Below are 18095 nucleotides of genomic sequence, written 5' to 3'. Positions count from 1 at the left end.
CACTGGGCACAATCTCTCCATTTCACAGGTAGGGGAACTGAGGCCCAGAGAAGGGATGTGCCCAGGGCCACACAGCTGGTGAGTGGTAAAGTAGAGCAACCACTAGAACCCAGGTCTGTCTGATGCCAAAGCTCATGCACTGCTCGCCAGTTTTGAGGAGACTGGAAGCCTACTACTGCACTGGATGGTTTGCACTACTGCACTGGATGTTCTTCTGGAACTTAGGTAGATATAACATCATTCCCCATGTTCTGACACCATCTGCATTTGCCATGCACTTTCCAGGTAAAGCATATACAAATGCATAATCTCACTTGAACCCCTAACAACCCTGTGGGCTACAAAAGACGTTGAGCACTAAAACTCAGCCTCCTGTTTTCCTGGCCCCTCTTTGCATGTCAGCACTCTCTCTCACCTTTACACATTCAGGTGAAAAACTGTGTGGCACCAGCCATATCTTGGTGCTTCTGTTTCTCAACTGTGTGGTTTAGGACAAGTGACTTAACCTCCCTGAACCTCACTTCCCTCCTCTGTAAAATGGGTATATTAATGTAAGTTGTACGAATGATCAAAGGAAATAACGCAGGTAGTGTGCCCGGCCCACATTCATTTCCAGGCTGCAGCTCATCAGGCCCTCTCACAGAGGCATTTGACCAACAATTTCACAGTATGCCCCTTCTGTTCCCTTCTATGAGGGCTTCTCCATGTCATAGGCTGGTGTCCTCCGCCTCACCAAAACCTGCCCCTCCAACGCAGTGTCACCTCCTCTGAGAAGCCTGCCTTGACTCCTTCAGCCACGCTGAGCACTCCCACTTTTGCATTGCTATTGAAAGTATGGTTCCTGCCACACTTTCCTGTATTTTAGGCTCATGTCCCTAAGTAGGTGACTGCCTTTTCTTTCCGGCATCCACCGTGCCATACCAGAATCAAGGATCTTTCATAACAGATAAAGCTGGATCTTTAACTCAGGCTCTCAAAGAGTTTATGTATCTATACCTATATCTATTTATCTATCCATACACACACACACACACACACACACACACACATATATATAATGTGTATATAGGTATATAAGTAGACACAGGTATATTTGCATGTATATATAAAATATATATGCATATATATTTAACAATTCATCCCTAATTCTTGTTCCATTAGAAAAGTAGGTCAAGACCTGGAAGATCTTTGCTTTTCTTCACTAGTTTTGAAAAGCAAAGGTAAAGAAATGTGGATGTTGAACAGAGGTAGAGGAAACCGGGGAAAGGAGGAAGGGAAAGCTTGAGAAGGGAGAAAGGGGAAGACAATGGCTAAACATATGATCTCATTTAGTCCTCAGAACAACCCTGGTGTGACTTTCACTTTGCAGATGAGGAAAGTGAGGCCTGGAAGGATGAGTGCCACACACAAGGTTGCAGAGCCAGATAGATCCTCGCTCTGCCTGATTCTGAAGTGGGTGCTTTTGTTGCAAAACCAGGCTGTGTCCCCTCTGCCAGGTGTGGGATGGTGGTTAGGTGCACACACTGTGAGCCAGACTGCCCGTGTTGAATCCTGACCTGCCGCTTACTAGCTTGGGTGAGTTACCTCACTCTAGGCCTCAGTTTCATCATCAATAAAATGGGAGTGACAAAAAGAGAAGGATCGCTTCATGTGGATGTTGTGGACATGAATGATCTCTAGCAAGTAAAGCACTTAGAAAAGTTCCAGGTGCAGAGTTCATCCTCCGTCAGCACTAGCGATGGTCATTCTCCCAGCTCTCCCCATGACTGGAGCAATGGCTCCGGCAGAATCCAGCAGACTCAGGTGGAGCCCACTTCCTCATTACTCCAGATCCAACTTCTCCCTTGTCCTCCTTGCCCAAGGTCAGGACCCCACCAGGACCCTGCTGCTCACATCATTACAACATGGGTTCCCATCCTTTGTGCAGGTGATTTGCAACTAGGGCACAGGTGGAATTTTGACGACAGGAAATATGTCTTGTGGAGAACAAACCAATGAAGGCAAAACTCTTCAATATGCTCCATTTTACCAATTTCTTCTCTTGAGTTTCCAATTCATAGAGCACCAGCATTTCTGCTTCATTTTCATATCTCCCATCATTTCCAACATAGGAAAATGCCCAGGATCACACAGCTACCAGGTGGAGAAACTGGGATTTGAACATAGATCATCGGGTTCCAGACCCTGCCTGCTTAACCACCACTCCACAGGGCCAACATTTCCCTATAGAATATAACTTGAGGACAGGCATCGCCTATTACAATTCCAACCATGGCTGGTACCTCGCAGCTTGCTTATAGTAAATAATCAGTACCCACTGATAGACTTGTTGCCTGAAAACATTAAAGACCTTCATTTAATCTCTTCTCTTCAGAGTTGATTATCTCAGGGTTGAATTGAGGAAAGGCTGAAATAGTTATTCATTCATTCATCAAACATGTACTGAATGCCTTACCAGGACAAGACTCTAAGCTGTGTGCTAGAGAAATGAAAATCAGCAAGACAAGTTCCTTGCACTCCAGCTGCTTCATGTCTATGTCAGGGAGGCAGTGCAGGGATTCCCAACCCTGGACGAACATTTAATCTCCTGGGGAGCTTTTAAAAAAATCCAGATGCCTGGGCCTCACCTCCAGTGGTTCTGATATAATTACTCTGAGGTGGGAACCCAGGCTTTGTTGGTTGGTTTGGTTTTTTTTTTTAATAGTAAACTTTTTTTATTTTAGAGCAGTTTTAGATTGACAGAATTATTATGAAGGTAATAGAGAGCACTCCTATAAACACCATGCCTAGTTTCCCCTATTATTAACATCTTACAGAAGTATGGTACATTTGTCACAATTAACGGACCAATATTAATGCATTATTATTAACTAAAGTCCATCCTTCATTTAAATTTCCTCAGCTTTTCCCTAATGTCCTTTTTCTGTCCCAGGATCCCACCTGGGACACCTCATTACATTTAGTCATCATATTTCCTTAGGCTTTTCTTCTGGGACAGTCTCTTGGCTTTGGTATTTTTTTAATTCCTCAGATTATATTACGCAGCCAGGGCTGCGAACTTCTGGTCTGGGGTCAAAAGCATGGAACTTCTAGAGGCGGCTGTCTGGGTGCAAATTCTGGCTGGGCTGCTTGATAGTTATGAGGCCTTGGGCAGTAAGCAATCCCGTAGGGCCCCTATTTTCTCCCATGTAAAATGGAAATGTTAATAGTAGCTACCCCGTAAGTTGTAAAGGGCGAACGAGGCCAGTGTTTCTCAACTTTGTCATATCAGAGCAGCCAGAGAAAATACATAGTATTTGTATGATGTATTGACATAGCACACAACCCAAGTTCTAGTGGCATACATGGATGAATCTTCTCACAGCCAGGGATGAGGGGATCAAAGCTTGAGCCGCCTGCAGCTCTTCTGTGCCAGCTTAAGAAGTTCTGGGTTGACACGTGTAGAAGCACTTAGGCTCTACCTCGGCCTGTGCAAGCCCTCCATAAACGTGGAAGAGGCAGACCTGTAAAGCGCAAGGGGCAGTGCAGACTGGGGAAGTGATAGGGGCAAGGCAAGAGCAGTACTTCCGGGGCCCATTTGTACCGACCTTTTGCCTTTCCAAGGGGAATGGGCATTGTCTCTGGAGCAGGACGGAACCGCTCTCACTTCCTGAGGCTGGGTGACCAGCTATGGACATAAACCCAGGGCACCTCGTCACACTGCGAGGAACAAGAGCAGCCAGGCTGCTGACACACGAGGAATGCAGTGCGCCGGGAAAATTAAGTAGTGGCCCTTGGAAACAAGATTCAAGATTTCGTGTCCCGAGCCTCCTGCAAGGATGATCCCTCCTGCTGGTTACTGCCTCTCTGGCGCCACTCTGTGGTCTCAGCTGGGTGGTTCACAACCGGCCGAACCTGCCAAAACTCTGGCAAGTTTTTTTTTATTTTTTTTTTAACTAAGAAACTTAAGACTTGGGTAGATCAAATAAAAACAACTTCTAGGGGAAAAATTAAAAACTCCCAATGAAATAAAACGTTAACACTGTCTGGGCCACTGCAGAACCCAGAGAATATATTTGTGTATTTGAAAAATTCTAGGCACTTTATAATTGACCTTTTGATACAAAATGACCTATTAAATTTGTAGTTCTTGGCTTTGAGGTTCACAGGACAAGCTGGGAAGTCTTCAAACCTTGAGCTGAATTAATCCCAAGAGGAGTTATTTGGCTTTTGAATCAGTTTTTGTCTAAGAGGTAACAGCGGCAACAGCACCCACCTTCTGGCCTCGGCGACCGTGCAAGAACCACCACAGCTTCATCTGCCTGGGAGCCGAGAGACTCGAAGACTATAGCACGCACAGCAGCTGGGAGTCGCCCGTTCCCAGCAACATTCCCTTCATCTTTCCAGCCAGATTTGAATGCAGTGTTTGGATGAGTGGGATCAAACGTTCTCCCAGCATCTGCTTCTGTTCCTGGGCAAGTGCTGCAGCCAGCATGGAGTGGGTGGGAGGGTCCAGCCCCACACACGGACCAGCAGGCTGTGCTGCCCTCAGAGGTGCTATGGTAGGATGAGGGCTGTGGCCTCTGGAGGCATATTTGTACAGTGCAAAGATGCTAATCATTTTGATCCCAGCCAAGCTTTGTTGCCTCAGAGTTGATCTTGGGATCAAGCTCTGGGTTCAAATGTTCCAGTCCATCTTCAGTAACAAAGTCTTTTTTTTCCTTCATTTGCTAGGTGTGAATTTCCCGAGGCTGAAGAAATTAGAGTTGTGAAAGATTGTTACCAGGAGATGGTTCTCTCTGCAATTTGCCCACAAATGTGTCAGCACCATCTCTAACAGACAGTCCTTGTACCTTTGAGACCCAGAGATGTTCATAGATGATTTAGAAATAATAAACGCTGATATGCAGGAAAGACCTCTCACTACTATAAAGCATTTCTGTGTTCCTCATCTTATAGTGAAGTGTGTCAATGGCAAGAGTTTTATAGTTGACAGACTAGGTTTCAAATTTTAGCCCTGCTGTGTGACCTTGGGTAGGTTGCTTAACCTCCCTGAGCCTCCATTTTCTCATCTGTGAAACTGAGATACAAATGCCATCCTCAAAGTGTTGTTTTGGGAGGATTAAGAAGCATAGTAATTGCTAAGCTGAATGTCTGGCATGTGGTAAAAGCTCAATCATGGGTGGCTAGGACTGTGATTACTCCCACATAACTTTAGGAGGTGGGACAGGCCCACCTTACAGATGAAGGAATTAGAGCTCAGAGACACAGCGTGACTGATCCACGTGAGTGGCACAGCCCATGGGGGCTCAAACTCTGGTTCTCCAGGCACTGAGTCTAGAGCCCTTTCCTCATTCCACATATAGGGTGCCTGCTCTCCTCCCTGCCAGATTCGCAGACACTCAGCTGAGGCTCAGACCACAGGGCTGGAGAAACAGCCACATCAGAGGAAGCCAAAGCAAGGAATGGAAGATCCACCAGACAGGCATGAGCTGGCTGCCGGGAGCTCAGGGGCTTGAGGACCCAGACACAGGAGTGGGGAGATTCAGCCCTGTGTCCACAGCAGGGAGGGCCAGGCTGAGGTCTTGGCATTAAAGGACAGACGGCCTAACAAGCAGCCAGTGAAGGCTGACTCAGGGAGCCATGGACTCGAGAGGCCAGAGGCTGGAGACAAGGACAAATACGAAGAACCCAGAAATGGACAGAAATAGAGGGAGGGAAACTTGATGAGAGGCTCCAAGATAGTATTAATTGAGCATGGCACCTGGCTTCTGGGGTGTGGCAGGTGAAAAGTCTGTCTGTGGTGGAGTCAGTTAAGATACTCCTTTAAGATTCCTTCTAATGACAAAAAAAGAAAGTGTCTTTCCTTAGCAAACCAAGCAAACTTTCATAAGCCAAGTTCCTCCAAGCCTCCAGTGAAGGGAAATTGGCTAGGAGAAATTTGATTTGCCATGATTTGATGTCAGATGCTCTGGATATCCGTGTGAGGTGTCCATGTGATGTCCACGTGTCGGCCCAGTAGAAGTAACCAGAATCTCTTTCAGCTTGTTTTCCAGAGAACCTGGAGTCGTGGAATCTTAGAATGAAAGGTCATCCAGCTCATATATTTCTCCAGTGCATGAAGCTTCCCTTTCAAAGTGGTCTGCCAGGCTCTGCTCGAACAACTCTGGTAATGGGGAGCTCACTCACCCCCAAGGCAGCCCTTTACATATATGGACGGCTCTGAATTTTAGACAATGCTTCCTCATTATATTCTTCAGTTGCCAGTGAAAGAAAAGACTAACGGAAACTGCCATTAGCAACAAATAAATTCACAAATAAATAATAAGTAAGGAATACATTTTGCAGTAGACCCTTGAGGTGCCCCCCAGATACCCCCCCCCCCATGAAGGACTTTCAGCACTAGCTGCTGGAGAGCTGCCAGCAGACAACCTTTAACTGCCAACCCCTTCAGGGGTTGCTTCCCTGCAGCCGTCTTTCCTGGGGCAACCCACAGCTGATGACTAATCGACGCCAGAGTGTAGCTATCTGGGTCATCTCCACCTAGGGCTCCTCCCGGGCTTGGCTGAAGCTGTCATCAGGACTGCATTTGGCTTGAGTCCTCCCTCTGCAGCTTCTGCTCCGTTCCCTTCCTCCGGCATTCATCCTTAGGGCACTCCTGGCACTCCTGAATAAACACCCTGCACCCTAAACTCTGCCTCAGAATCCACTTTCCAGGGAACAAAATTGTGGCATACTGGCTCCCCTAAGTGGAAGGTCTAGGGCAGGGGTCCCCAACCCCCGGGCCATCTGCCACTCTCCATTGCTCTCATTACCGTCAGAATCATTCCCCTTCTGCCCCTGTCCGTGGAAAAATTGTCTTTCATGAAACAAGTCCCCAGGGCCAAAAAGGTTGAGGACCGCTGGTCTAGGGGATATCAGGCACAGCTGGTTCTAGGGGCTCAGGAGGAATGAGTTTGGGCACAGTGTCACCCCTTCTCTTGGCCGTGCCCAGCTTTGTGCCAACTTCACTTTCAGATAGTCACATCCATGCAGCCTCAAATCCAAGGGGAGCCGGCTTTTCACCAACAGCTCCATAGAAGTTCAAAATGTACTTCTCATTGAACTGAGTTGAGTCACAGGCCGATTCTTGGATCAATCATTGTGGCCAGAGAGGATGGGATATGCTGATTCTCTTAGGCCAGAGTCATAAGATCATCTGGGTGAAGGGACGGAGTCATCGGCCAAAACAAGGGCCAAGAGTAGGGGAGGGACTGTCCCATGAACAACACGTGGGTTCTGTGACCAGAAGAAAGGAAGGCAGATGCCATACAGGAAAACACCCAGAAAGTCTATCACAGTTCTGCTGTGAGGAAGTCCATCTCCTCGCTGTTCCCACTCACAGGGTCACGTGGCACGAAAGTCCTAGCCCTCTTCCACAGGACGCATATTTGAAGAGCCCCGTTCTCCCCCCACCTCCAGGCTGTCCCTCCAGTGTCCATCTCCCATCTTCTCCTGCGTGGCTTGGCTCTGAGCCCTCTTACCTCTCAGAGCATTTTCTTCTAAAAACAACCTCTTTTGTCTTTAGTTTCACAGTGTGCCGCCCAGAATGAAATACAATGCTCTTAGAAGTGTACCAGATAATCACTTCTCTCCTTTGAGACATTCTGCTTCTATTAATGAAGTCCGGGGTCAAAAGAATGAGCTTTTCTTGGTGGACATAAAAATTGACTTCTAACAATAAATTAGGTGCTATTTGCCTAAAGCCCTGAGTTGCCTTCCCAACTTCCAGTACTGCCACGTACCTTCTCATTCCACAGTTGTGCAGTTAGGTTTTTGAACAATATTGCATATCATGAATGACAATTCTCTCTACATATATTGATTGGATATCAGAGCTCATCCTACTTTGACTCTCTGGGTGTAGGCGTATAAAATTATATACGTGAAAAAGATTATTGGACCAGAATCCTGGATTCAGGTTCTAAGCACCAACACTTAGAAGCCGTGTGACCTTTGCTGATCACTTAATTACCCGGTCTCCACTTCATCATATAGATATGAGTTAAAAATGAGTTTAAATTTTACCTCATATAAGTCATACATATCAAACCAAATATCATATATGCTTTGAAAACTATACGTATGTGTGTATATAGTATAAAATGTTTTATATTATTAAATGCTTTTCTTACTGTATAAGAAACGTTACAGTATAAAATGTTTTCTTTCTGTAGGTCACAGTTTAAAACTTTGAAGAAAAGTACTCGTTCCAGGCCTATACCTGTCTTATTCACCATTGTACACACACACAGACACACACGCACATACCCGTGCGCGCACACACACACAAACTGAAACAAAGTTTCATGAAACAAAACTCCCTCTTCTTGGGCTTCCCTGGTAGTGCAGTGGTTAAGAATCTGCCTGCCAATGCAGGGGACACGAGTTCGAGCCCTGCTCCAGGAAGATCCCACATGCCGCGGAGCAACTAAGCCCATACGCCACAACTACTGAGCCTGCGCTCTAGAGCCTGTGAGCCACAACTACTGAGCCCATGTGCCACAACTACTGAAGCCCTTGCACGTAGAGCCCGTGCTCCACAACAAGAGAAGCCACCGCAATGAGAAGCCCGCGCACCGCAATGAAGAGTAGTCCCCGCTCGCTGCAACTAGAGAAAGCCCTCATGCAGCAACGAAGACCCAACGCAGCCAAAATAAATGAATAAAATTAATAGAGAAAAAAATTCAAAAAACAAAAAAACTCCCTCTTATTGCATATGCATAAGATACAAATAACAAAGTTAAATAGCAAACATAATTGTATTACTATTCAAATACAGCATAGAAAGATTATCCCAAAATAAATAATACAAAACCCAAAAATGCTGGTCACGACCCCACTACGTTGATTTCATAGACCATCAATAATCACAACTCAGACAAGTGGATGGCGATTCCATCAGAGTGCGGTACAGGCGGGGCTGAGGAAGCTACACCTACGGGTACCACTTACGGTATGGAAGCCCCAAGGGGGACACCCAGCAGAGACCCAGGACATTGGAGGCATTTAAGAAACAGAGAAAGTGGTGTTTAAGCTGAAAGCTGAAGGCTGAATATGAGTTGCAGAGGCTGGAGGGTGAGAGAAGCCTGGATGAGCATGAAGAATTGCAGGCAGAAGGCTCTGCAGAGAGAAAACAGACCCCTGGCCTCTCACCACTACAGTACAAGAAGAAGGAAGATGATGTTTCCTCCCTAAAACATCATGGTGAGAACAGGTCATTGAACTGAAAGTTTGCAAGATAAAAACAAAACAAAATCTTGAAAAAAATATTAAGTAGAAAAAAAATATGTATACCCAAATAAACAAAAATTCAAAATTCTTAAGAAAGGTCCAAAGAAGTCAATTATGATCAAAATATTTGATGGGTGGGATGAAGTTTAAGATTAGTCTCTCACACTTCCTTAGGGAGTAGTAAGTCAGGCATCATTTACCTAATTGCTCACACTTACTTTTAATCTCAGTGGAAATGAAACTGCTTCAATTGCAAAGTTGATAAAGCTTTGAAAAATGTAGACAGGTATGGTTCCTGGCTCCAGAAAGCTCCCTTCCTCCCCGGGGCCTGCCACTCTCAGCATTACTCACACCTGCAGACAGGCAGGGCCTGAGACTGCAGCTCCCAAGTGGAGACAGGGCAGGACTATAAAAAGCACCTCAACCGCAAATCAACCATCTTCCAGCTGACTCGGCCTCACTCTCCACTTTCGGGCGCTCCGATAACTGGGCCTCTGATTGACCTGTTTCCTGGTCTGGGTCCATCTCCCTCCTGCCAGGACCTGGCTCCCATACTTCACCCCCTTTGGCATGGCATTTAAGCAAAGGTTTTTTTTTTCCCCCTGCCGCTTGGCTCCAGGCTCTGCCTCTGCCGTTTCCTATCTGCATAATCCTTCCACACACCTGCAAGCGAGTTACTGCATGAAAGGCCCTTAGAAGCCAGATGGTCTGAGAAGGAACACGCATTGTCATTCATTTTTTGGATTCATTAGAAAAGTGCAAGGGGATCAGAATAGATTAATTCTGAAGGAGAAAAGGTGGATGTGAGGAAAGAAGCAGGTCTGAGAAGACAGGAGGAGAGAGAAGGAGAGAGAGAGAAAAAGAGAGAAGCCCCGGGCATCCAACAGTCCACATGCAGTTGGAGGCTTTGAAGTGATGGGTTGAGGCAAAGAAAGAAAGGAGCCCACAAAACAAAGCTCTTTCTTTACATCAAAATTTTGCTGCCACCCTGGCCTTTCAGTTGCTCCAACACAAGTTCCTTCCTACAGCGTGTGGACCCCTCTGCTGGGTGGGCTATCCCCCACCTGGCTCCCTCCTATTCATTCTGTAAAGTCACCTTCCAGGTCCCCTGCTTGGGGAGGTCCTCTGCTTGGGGAGGCCCCCCTGGACCCTGAGACAAAGTCCCTATTGTAAACCCTCATCCCACCCTTTTCCTTAGTGTCTCCCATCTCACCAGGATTCCTCTATTGAATCTGCCCTATTTAAGGTCTCTCTTCTCCACTAGATTGTAAGGCCTGCAGGACAGGGATCACATTTAGCTTGACTTTCTGCCCAGCTGTGCCTGATCGCCCCTAGACTGTCCACATATGTTGCAGCTTCACTCCTGCAAAGTGGACTCTGAGACGGAGTTCAGGGTGCAGGCTGTTTGTGACGGAGTGCCCTGGGGGGTGAACCCTGGAACAAGGGAGGGGAGGGAGCAGAAGATGCAGAAGAAGGCCCAGGGACAGCCTCAGCTGCAGCCAGGAATTGCCCCGGAGCTAGAATGGCCTCCAGAGTTAAGGAGTGGGGCGGAGATGATGGGCATTTATACTCAGGCATCGTCAGTCACTGAACAGGGCTGGGGGTGTGGTCACTTCAGGAAGGGGAGTGCTGGGGCAGGGTGACTTGGTGCAAAGCCATCCCTGAAGGGGCTGACTGTTAAAGGATGTCTGCCGTCTATGATGGCGCTGAGTTAAAAATTAAAAGGCGTTCCATAACGATTTCATTGTTCCTCATGGTTACTGTGGTGGCAGCAGAAGCCTTTAAATGCACGATTTATTCATTTCTCCATCCATCCCTCCATCCATCCGACCACTGACCTCACAAATATTTGCTGAGTGCCTACGAGGTTCTCCATAGCACAGAAAGAGCCTACTCATCACACCTCCAGTGGAGGTTTCTCTAAGACTGGAGAAAGTACGTGGGGGGAATAAGGGGCCCCATTACCCTTTTCATTACTTTCAAAAGTAATGAAAAGCAATAGAAGGGTCACCAAAGCAACACCTACACCTGTGGCACAATTTGAGGAAAGGAGCACGTAAATGATAGGCACCAACCTCAGAGCAGCTCTCACCCTACATACTTTCATCTCCCCCGTGAGCGACAGACAGTATTGTCACGTTTCATTAAAAGGAAAACTGAGTCTCAAAAAGTTCATGGAACTTGCTTAGACTCACGTAGCCCCAAAGGGTGCCAGAGGCAGACCCAGCTCTGCCCGAATGGAGGGCTTTTGCTCAACCTTTGCTGAAGACCTTGGCTCAGCCCTCGCTGCAAAGCCATCAGACAGATGGACACAGAAGCTGCAGCTGCAAGTGGGCCTTGCGGTTGTTGGGGAGATGCCACCAGCCAAGGATTTGACCAACTGTGTCTGAGCCACCGTGGTCCTCTCTGTCTGCTTCCCCTGTGGGTGAACCCCAACGTGCTCACCTTACCTGGCCTGACCCCTGACTGCGCTCCTTGCAGGATGAGTCAGCTCAGCCCTCCCGACCTTGGGCTGTACTCTGACTCCAGTTAACCTGAACACAGCCACAGCGGCTCAGCCACGAGGGCCCATAACCTTTCCTCTGATGCCCCGCCTACTCTTAAGTGAATGAGCTCATGGAGTGTAACAGGTATAGGTGACCTTGCTTCTATGGAAATTCCCAAGACTCCCATTGTCTGTGTCCTTCCATGAAAACATGAACTTGAGCTGCTAATTGGTAAACTCCTTCAAGGCGGGATCACAGTTTAATTCGACTTTGATTCCTGGTACCCAGTGCATTACCCAGCTACAGCAAATGCTCATGACGCATTCATCAAAAAATGTAAAACCAGTCAACACACATACACACAAAATGAGGAAGGCCAGAGCCATTCAAAACTAGAATGACACTGACAGAAATTACTAATGTGTTCCACTATATCAGAAAGATCCAGCTTTAGAACATCTTTTGTGCATTTAACAAATACTTATTATGCAACACTTGCTAAAGGTCAGGCATTGTGCTAGGTGCTGGAAAGACATCACTGAAAAAGAAGATACAGTTCCTAACTTCACGTAGCTTACAGACTAGTGAAAAAATATATATATATAAAACAAATGGTTGACCAGATGGCAGTCATTGTGATCAGCAGTACAGAGAAGCAGCACGATGCTGTGCAAATTAGCATCACTGAGTGCTAGTCTGGTCCCAGGGGTTGCAGATTTTCCTATGGAAGGAATATTCAAGCTGGAAGTGAAAAGATGAATGAGAATTAACCAGACAAAGAGGAAAGAAGTGTCATGACAGCAGGGAGAGTCTAAGGGATAGGAGTGTGCCTGTGAGGCAAGAGCCCTGAGAGGTCAGAGAAGGAAGGCATAAGGAAACCAGAGGACATTGATGAGGAGGGCGTAGCCAGGTCAGGCAGGGCGCTCTGAGCCGTAGCAACAGATTGGCGTTTTTTAATACAAGAAATGGGACATCACTGATCATGTTTAAGCAGGGGAGTAACATAATTAGATTTGTGTTTTTAAAAAAATCTTTCTGGCTGTGACATGGAAAATAGATTAGAGATTGCAAGAATGGACGTGAGGCTTAGTCCAGGCAAGAGGCTCTGGTGTCTGGTGTTGGGGAACAGGGTGCCGGCAGTGAAATGCAGAGCAATGGACAGAAGTGAGAATTCTTCGGGAGGTTGTTGGGATGCAGGACTTGATGACTGTCCGATCATGCAGTGGATTGGGGTGCAGGGGAGGTGAAAGGGAGAGGCAGTGTCAGTGATGACACCTCCCAGATTGCCTCCTTGATTATCTAGGTGTTTGGCGCTGGTCATCCTCTGGATAGGAAACCAAAGAGGAGGAGCAAGTCTAGGAGACCACTAACAAAGTCACTTTAAAGGAGTCGAGTTTGTGATGCCAGGCCGACATCCAGATGGTGGTGACCAACAAGTCATTGGTTGGAGACAGGGGTCTGAGCTCAGAAGACAGAACTGAAATGGAGATATATGGTAACTACTCCCACATTTACAGGTGGCATTAAAAGCCATGGGAGTGGGTGAGATCACGGAGGCGAGACTAGAGGGGAAAGAGAAAAAACCGACAGGAGCCAGAGTCTAGAATAAAATCTTCACGACACCTCACCACCAACAACAAAGGCTCAGGGAGGACCAGGAGATCCTCACATGTGCCCAGCACGGATCCTTCCATGTAGGTCTCGGAGCTTACAGGATCAACAATGGACGAAGGTCAGGCAAGCCCTTGGCAAGGCAGCCTCAGGGGAGGGAGGGAAGTGCATGTTTACACACTGATAACCCTGAAATAAGGCAGTTCCCCACAGAGGCACTACTGGAAATCTAAGCGTCTCTTGGGGAAAAGTCTCTGTGTCCACCTCCCTCCCGTTCTCGTCCTTGACATTTTTGCAGCATTGAAATGCTGGAGTCCTGTAGGGTTGATCCCCACAGCTGAGGAAATCCAGTTTCTCAGACATGAAAGGGACTCTGGCTCCCAAGTATCAGGGCTCGCCCAGGAGCTAACCTACGCCATCGAGTTGGTTAAACATGAACTCGCCCACAATCAGAACATCACCCCACCGTCAAGCCTCACGGTCCCCAAACTGAATTACGGAAGCTCGGCGGGTTTACTAAGAGCTATTTGTCCATTTAATAGCACAAAACCAAGGAGAAGCCAGATTCTCCACTGAGGCAGACAAATTTATGAAGACTATGACTCAGGTGCTTTCCCCCTGGAAGCTCCCTAATGAAATGCTGTACGAAGATTAGCTTGTACCTTAGAACCGGCAGCTTCCAGAAAATCAGTTGTGAGATTCTTGATACCCACCCACCCACTCATGTACCTGTCTACACCTGCATACGTATGCATGCACACATGGACACATACACATCTGTATGTGTGTATACACCCATGTGGATGTGTAGATGTATACAAATACTTTCCGGAAATGAGAAAAGCATTCGTGGGAGTGAAGTCCTAGATCCTAAGTCTGCCCGGTAACTAACCCTCCTTTGCACAATTTACCATAATGTGTGTGTTGGTGTGTGCACACACATGCACATCCAAAGAAGCACAGTATGTTTTAAGCAATGACAAAGTGGTGGTAACTGACTTTCCCATCCCCCCGCCCTGCCCCCCCGCAAGGAAAAAAACACTTGGTTCCGTTCCTAGTATATTTATTGGAGTGGAACAAGGCTTTCTGAAGAAGGTGGCATCTGAGCCAGGCCTAGAAGGTGGCCAGGGGTTCTAGTAGCTGGAGAGTTGGTGGGGGGATGGCGTTCTAGGAGCGAGGGAACAGTCTGAACAGAGATGGGAAAGTCAGGACCTTGAGAAACCCTAGGCTTTCACTAGAGCATTGGGTACATCTGGAAAAACAATGAAGGTAAAAATGAACAAGCAGGTTGGGCGGAGGGTCCTATCGTGGAGGGTCTCAAATTTTGGGTGAAATAATTTGGACTTCATCTGTAGGACATGGGGCATGGGAAGCATTTCAAAGGGTTTCAACAGGAAAGTGACATGATCAGGATTATGCTTCAGGAAGACTAATCTGCTCACAGGTTGGTGAGAATTGGAAATGGCAAATTCGGGAGGTTGTAACAGCACTCCAGGCCTGAATTTAAAATAGCGAGATTATGAATATCTCTTAACATGGAAAGATGCTTGTAATAAAGTCCTAAGGTTAAGTCAGTTGCAAGTTGATATGTATTATATACATAATCTCATTTTTGCAAATATAAATATACCTACACCTACAAGCTATAACTGCAGAGGAAAAGTCCAAATACACAAACACTGGTTATTTCTTGTTGGTGGGATATTGGATCACTTTTATTTTGTATTTGATTTTGTGTATTTTATATTATTTCCTACAATAAACATTTTGTGTTAAAAAAAATAACAGGAGGAGAGAGGAGCAAGACGGAATCTGCCTCTATCAACCAGAACGTCTGTCAAAGTATTTTCCTAAACAATAGAATCATCTACCTTGGAGCTGGATTGGGCCTCTCCCCTCACTTAATGGCCCAAAGTCGAGGTCATGGTGACCTAAACCAGGGAGGAAGCCACTGGAACGGAAAGGACACGGTATTTTCCTTCCGAGGTTCCTAGGCCAGTCAATCCTGGCACTTGAGAGCTAGACAAGCTAGTTTAGGTGAAGAATGCCAACAGCTGTGAGTCTGGGCTGCAAACTGGACAGGCCACAATACCACTCACAGGCTGAGAAAGCCTTATTGCCAGAAGGGTTTGGGGATTATTAGACCAATCCTACCACTGAGTAGCACTGAAAAACAGGACAGTGAAAGTGAAAGGGCCTGACGGCGTTCGTGCTCGTTAACTCAGGCTGTATCAGTCACCACACACACCTCAACTCCACCCTCCTCGCTGAATCTAATCCAACCACAGCAAATCACGTATCAAGCTCTTACCGTGTACCAGGCACTGTTCTACGGGTGGGAAGCCCAGCAGCGATCAAAGCAGATTCCGTGGGTCAGACCGGTGGCATTTCATGTCCTTGAAGATCCCCGCCATGTCTTTTCCTCTTCCATTCTTCCTGCTCCCTTCCTTCTGGCTTCTTGAATGTAAGCTTCGCGATAGCTGGGATTTGTATTGGCGGTTATCTCAGCTGTGGGCCCAGGACCCAGAACACCTGCTTGGCCCATAGTAACGGCTCCACAAATAGTTGTTGAACCAATGGCCTTCGCATGGGCTGTGTCTCTGACAGAGGTCACGCTTCCACTACCATTTTTGTCAAGCTTATTTCTCTGAACCCCTCAAACATCACTCTCTCTGAGAAGCTTTCTGGAATTTACCAGATTCTTCTGTTAATGATTCTCTTGGTATCCTGTGCTGCTTCTCTTAGCATTTAGTATCACTGTAATTACATAATTACTTAATCTGTCTCTCCTGTGAGTATAGCGATTCCATGAATCCTGGGCCTGGCTGGTCTTATTTACCTCTATATCCCCAGTTCATAGCACAGAACTGGGCCCATGGGAGTCATTCAAAGTTATCAAGTGACTGACTGACTGAAAGAATGCATACAATTTGATGACCACTGAATCCGAGCTGGAAACAGAGTAATCATCATTCCTGTGGTTACTAAGGATGCTCCTGGACAGCTGTTGCCAGGGTGGATCACAGCAACCAGGCTAAGCCCCAGGGCATTTTTTTGCCACCTGGTCCTGTTTCTGAGAGTAAATTCAGGAAACTGGAGGAGGCACTGCAGTCGCTGATTCATTCAACAAATATCTAGGTGTCATTAGATGAGGTACAAAGATGACTAAAACAGTCTCTGCTTTTGAGGGAATTGTCATTTAGTGGGGGTAACGGAACTAACAAGATAAAGGCACTGATATTTTGGAAGCTGTATTAGTTTTCTAGGGTTATCATAACAAAGTTCCGTAAACTGAGTGGCTTAGGAATCTATTGTCTCACAGTCCTGGAGGCTAGAACTCCAAGATCAAGGTGTCAGCAGAGTCATGATCCTTCTAGAAGCACTGGGGAAAGCTCTGTCTCAGGCCTGTCTACTAGCTTTGGGAGTTCCTTGGCTTGTGGCAGCGTGACTCCAGTCTTTGCATGGCGCTATTACTGTGCATGTCTGTGTCCAAATTTTTCCCTTTTTATAAGGACACCAGTCATATTGGATTAGAGCCCAGCCTAATGACTTCATTTTAACTTGATTACCTCTATAAAGAGGCTGTCTCCAAATACAGTGTGAGGTACTGAGGATTAGAACTCCAGCACGACTTTGGGGGAACACAATTCAGCCCAGGACAGAGCCGCTCTGAGAGAGGTCTGCACAGGACCCAGAGTGGCAGCAGGAGGAAATAATCCACTCCCATGGAGATGGGGATGGGGGCTGAGGAAAGGGTGCAGAAAAGGCTTCTCAGAGCCCACGAACCTCAGACTCAATCTTGAAGAAGGAACGAGTATTTTCCAAGTCATGAGGGGTGGAGGTGGGGTGCAGAGAGGGTTGGACAAGGTGGGCAGGAACCAGATGATAAAAGGCTCAGTGTAACCAAAGGGTTGGTCCTGAATGTCCCCCAAGTCCTCCAGCTTTCTAGAATGATCCTTTTGTTCAATATGCAAATGGAAAAAGCTGAAATAGCTATGCCGTGAACAGCAGGAAGCCTGATATCGCTGAGGATTCAGTGTGATTCTGGTGGAGGCGAGACTCTCCTGGGCCACGTGGCACTGCCACTCACCTGTGACTGGGGCTCGGCACTGCTCTCAGGCTCTGCTGCTGCCATCGGTTTCTGCATCCCTCAGTCCTTTCCAGACTCTTCTCTCACGACTGTGGGCATGGCAAGCTTACGCTGCTGGCTGGGGAGAGTAAAAGGACACAGCACAGAATAGGAAACAGCTTATGTGAAACACTGGCCATGGTGGCCCCAGCTTCCCTTGGCCACCTCCACTAGAGGAAAGTTCTTACAAGCCAGCTGTATCTTCTTAGGCTCCTGTCACCCCACCTTCTCTGTCTCACCAGTTAGAATCTTTTAGAAGCTTTGAAAGGGCCAATGCCCAAGACCATCTCACACCACTTAAATCTGCCTCCATGCGAGTGGGGTCAGGCAGGGATATATCTCCAAGCTCCCAGGTCCTTCTAGAGTGACGACAGCACTGGGAAGACCACTCTATGTACAGACCTGGCTCATATCTCCCCTTCCTCATTGTCCTGGCAGCTAAGAAAAGCTCTGGTTCCTGTTACCTTATTCTTATTATGCAGAGCAATTCCTCTGTCTGTCTGATTTGCTCTCACTTACCCAGGCCTAGGCACATTAGGCCAGCTCTTCTCAAAATAATAAATAAATGAGGTCAGTCATGATGTGCTCCTACACGACAGCAACCTTTTCCTCCAAAA

The 18095-nt window shown here is 47.0% G+C and overlaps 1 long non-coding RNA gene across 1 annotated transcript in view; it reads right to left on the bottom strand.

Annotated features, from left to right (window-relative positions):
* The window catches only part of LOC137210702 (uncharacterized), a 42229-nt gene extending 24436 nt beyond the window's left edge, over nucleotides 1-17793 (bottom strand). The window contains exons 1-2 of the long non-coding RNA XR_010936671.1: nucleotides 17440-17793; nucleotides 15661-15829 (exon numbers count right to left, since the gene is read on the bottom strand). This is a non-coding gene — a long non-coding RNA (uncharacterized lncRNA). The remainder of the gene's footprint in view (nucleotides 1-15660; nucleotides 15830-17439) is intronic.
* Nucleotides 17794-18095: the final 302 nt, after the last annotated feature.

Source organism: Pseudorca crassidens, chromosome 2 (genome assembly GCF_039906515.1).
Source record: "Pseudorca crassidens isolate mPseCra1 chromosome 2, mPseCra1.hap1, whole genome shotgun sequence".
NCBI classification, from domain to species: domain Eukaryota; kingdom Metazoa; phylum Chordata; class Mammalia; order Artiodactyla; family Delphinidae; genus Pseudorca; species Pseudorca crassidens.
This window is presented reverse-complemented; position numbering and strand designations above follow the sequence as displayed.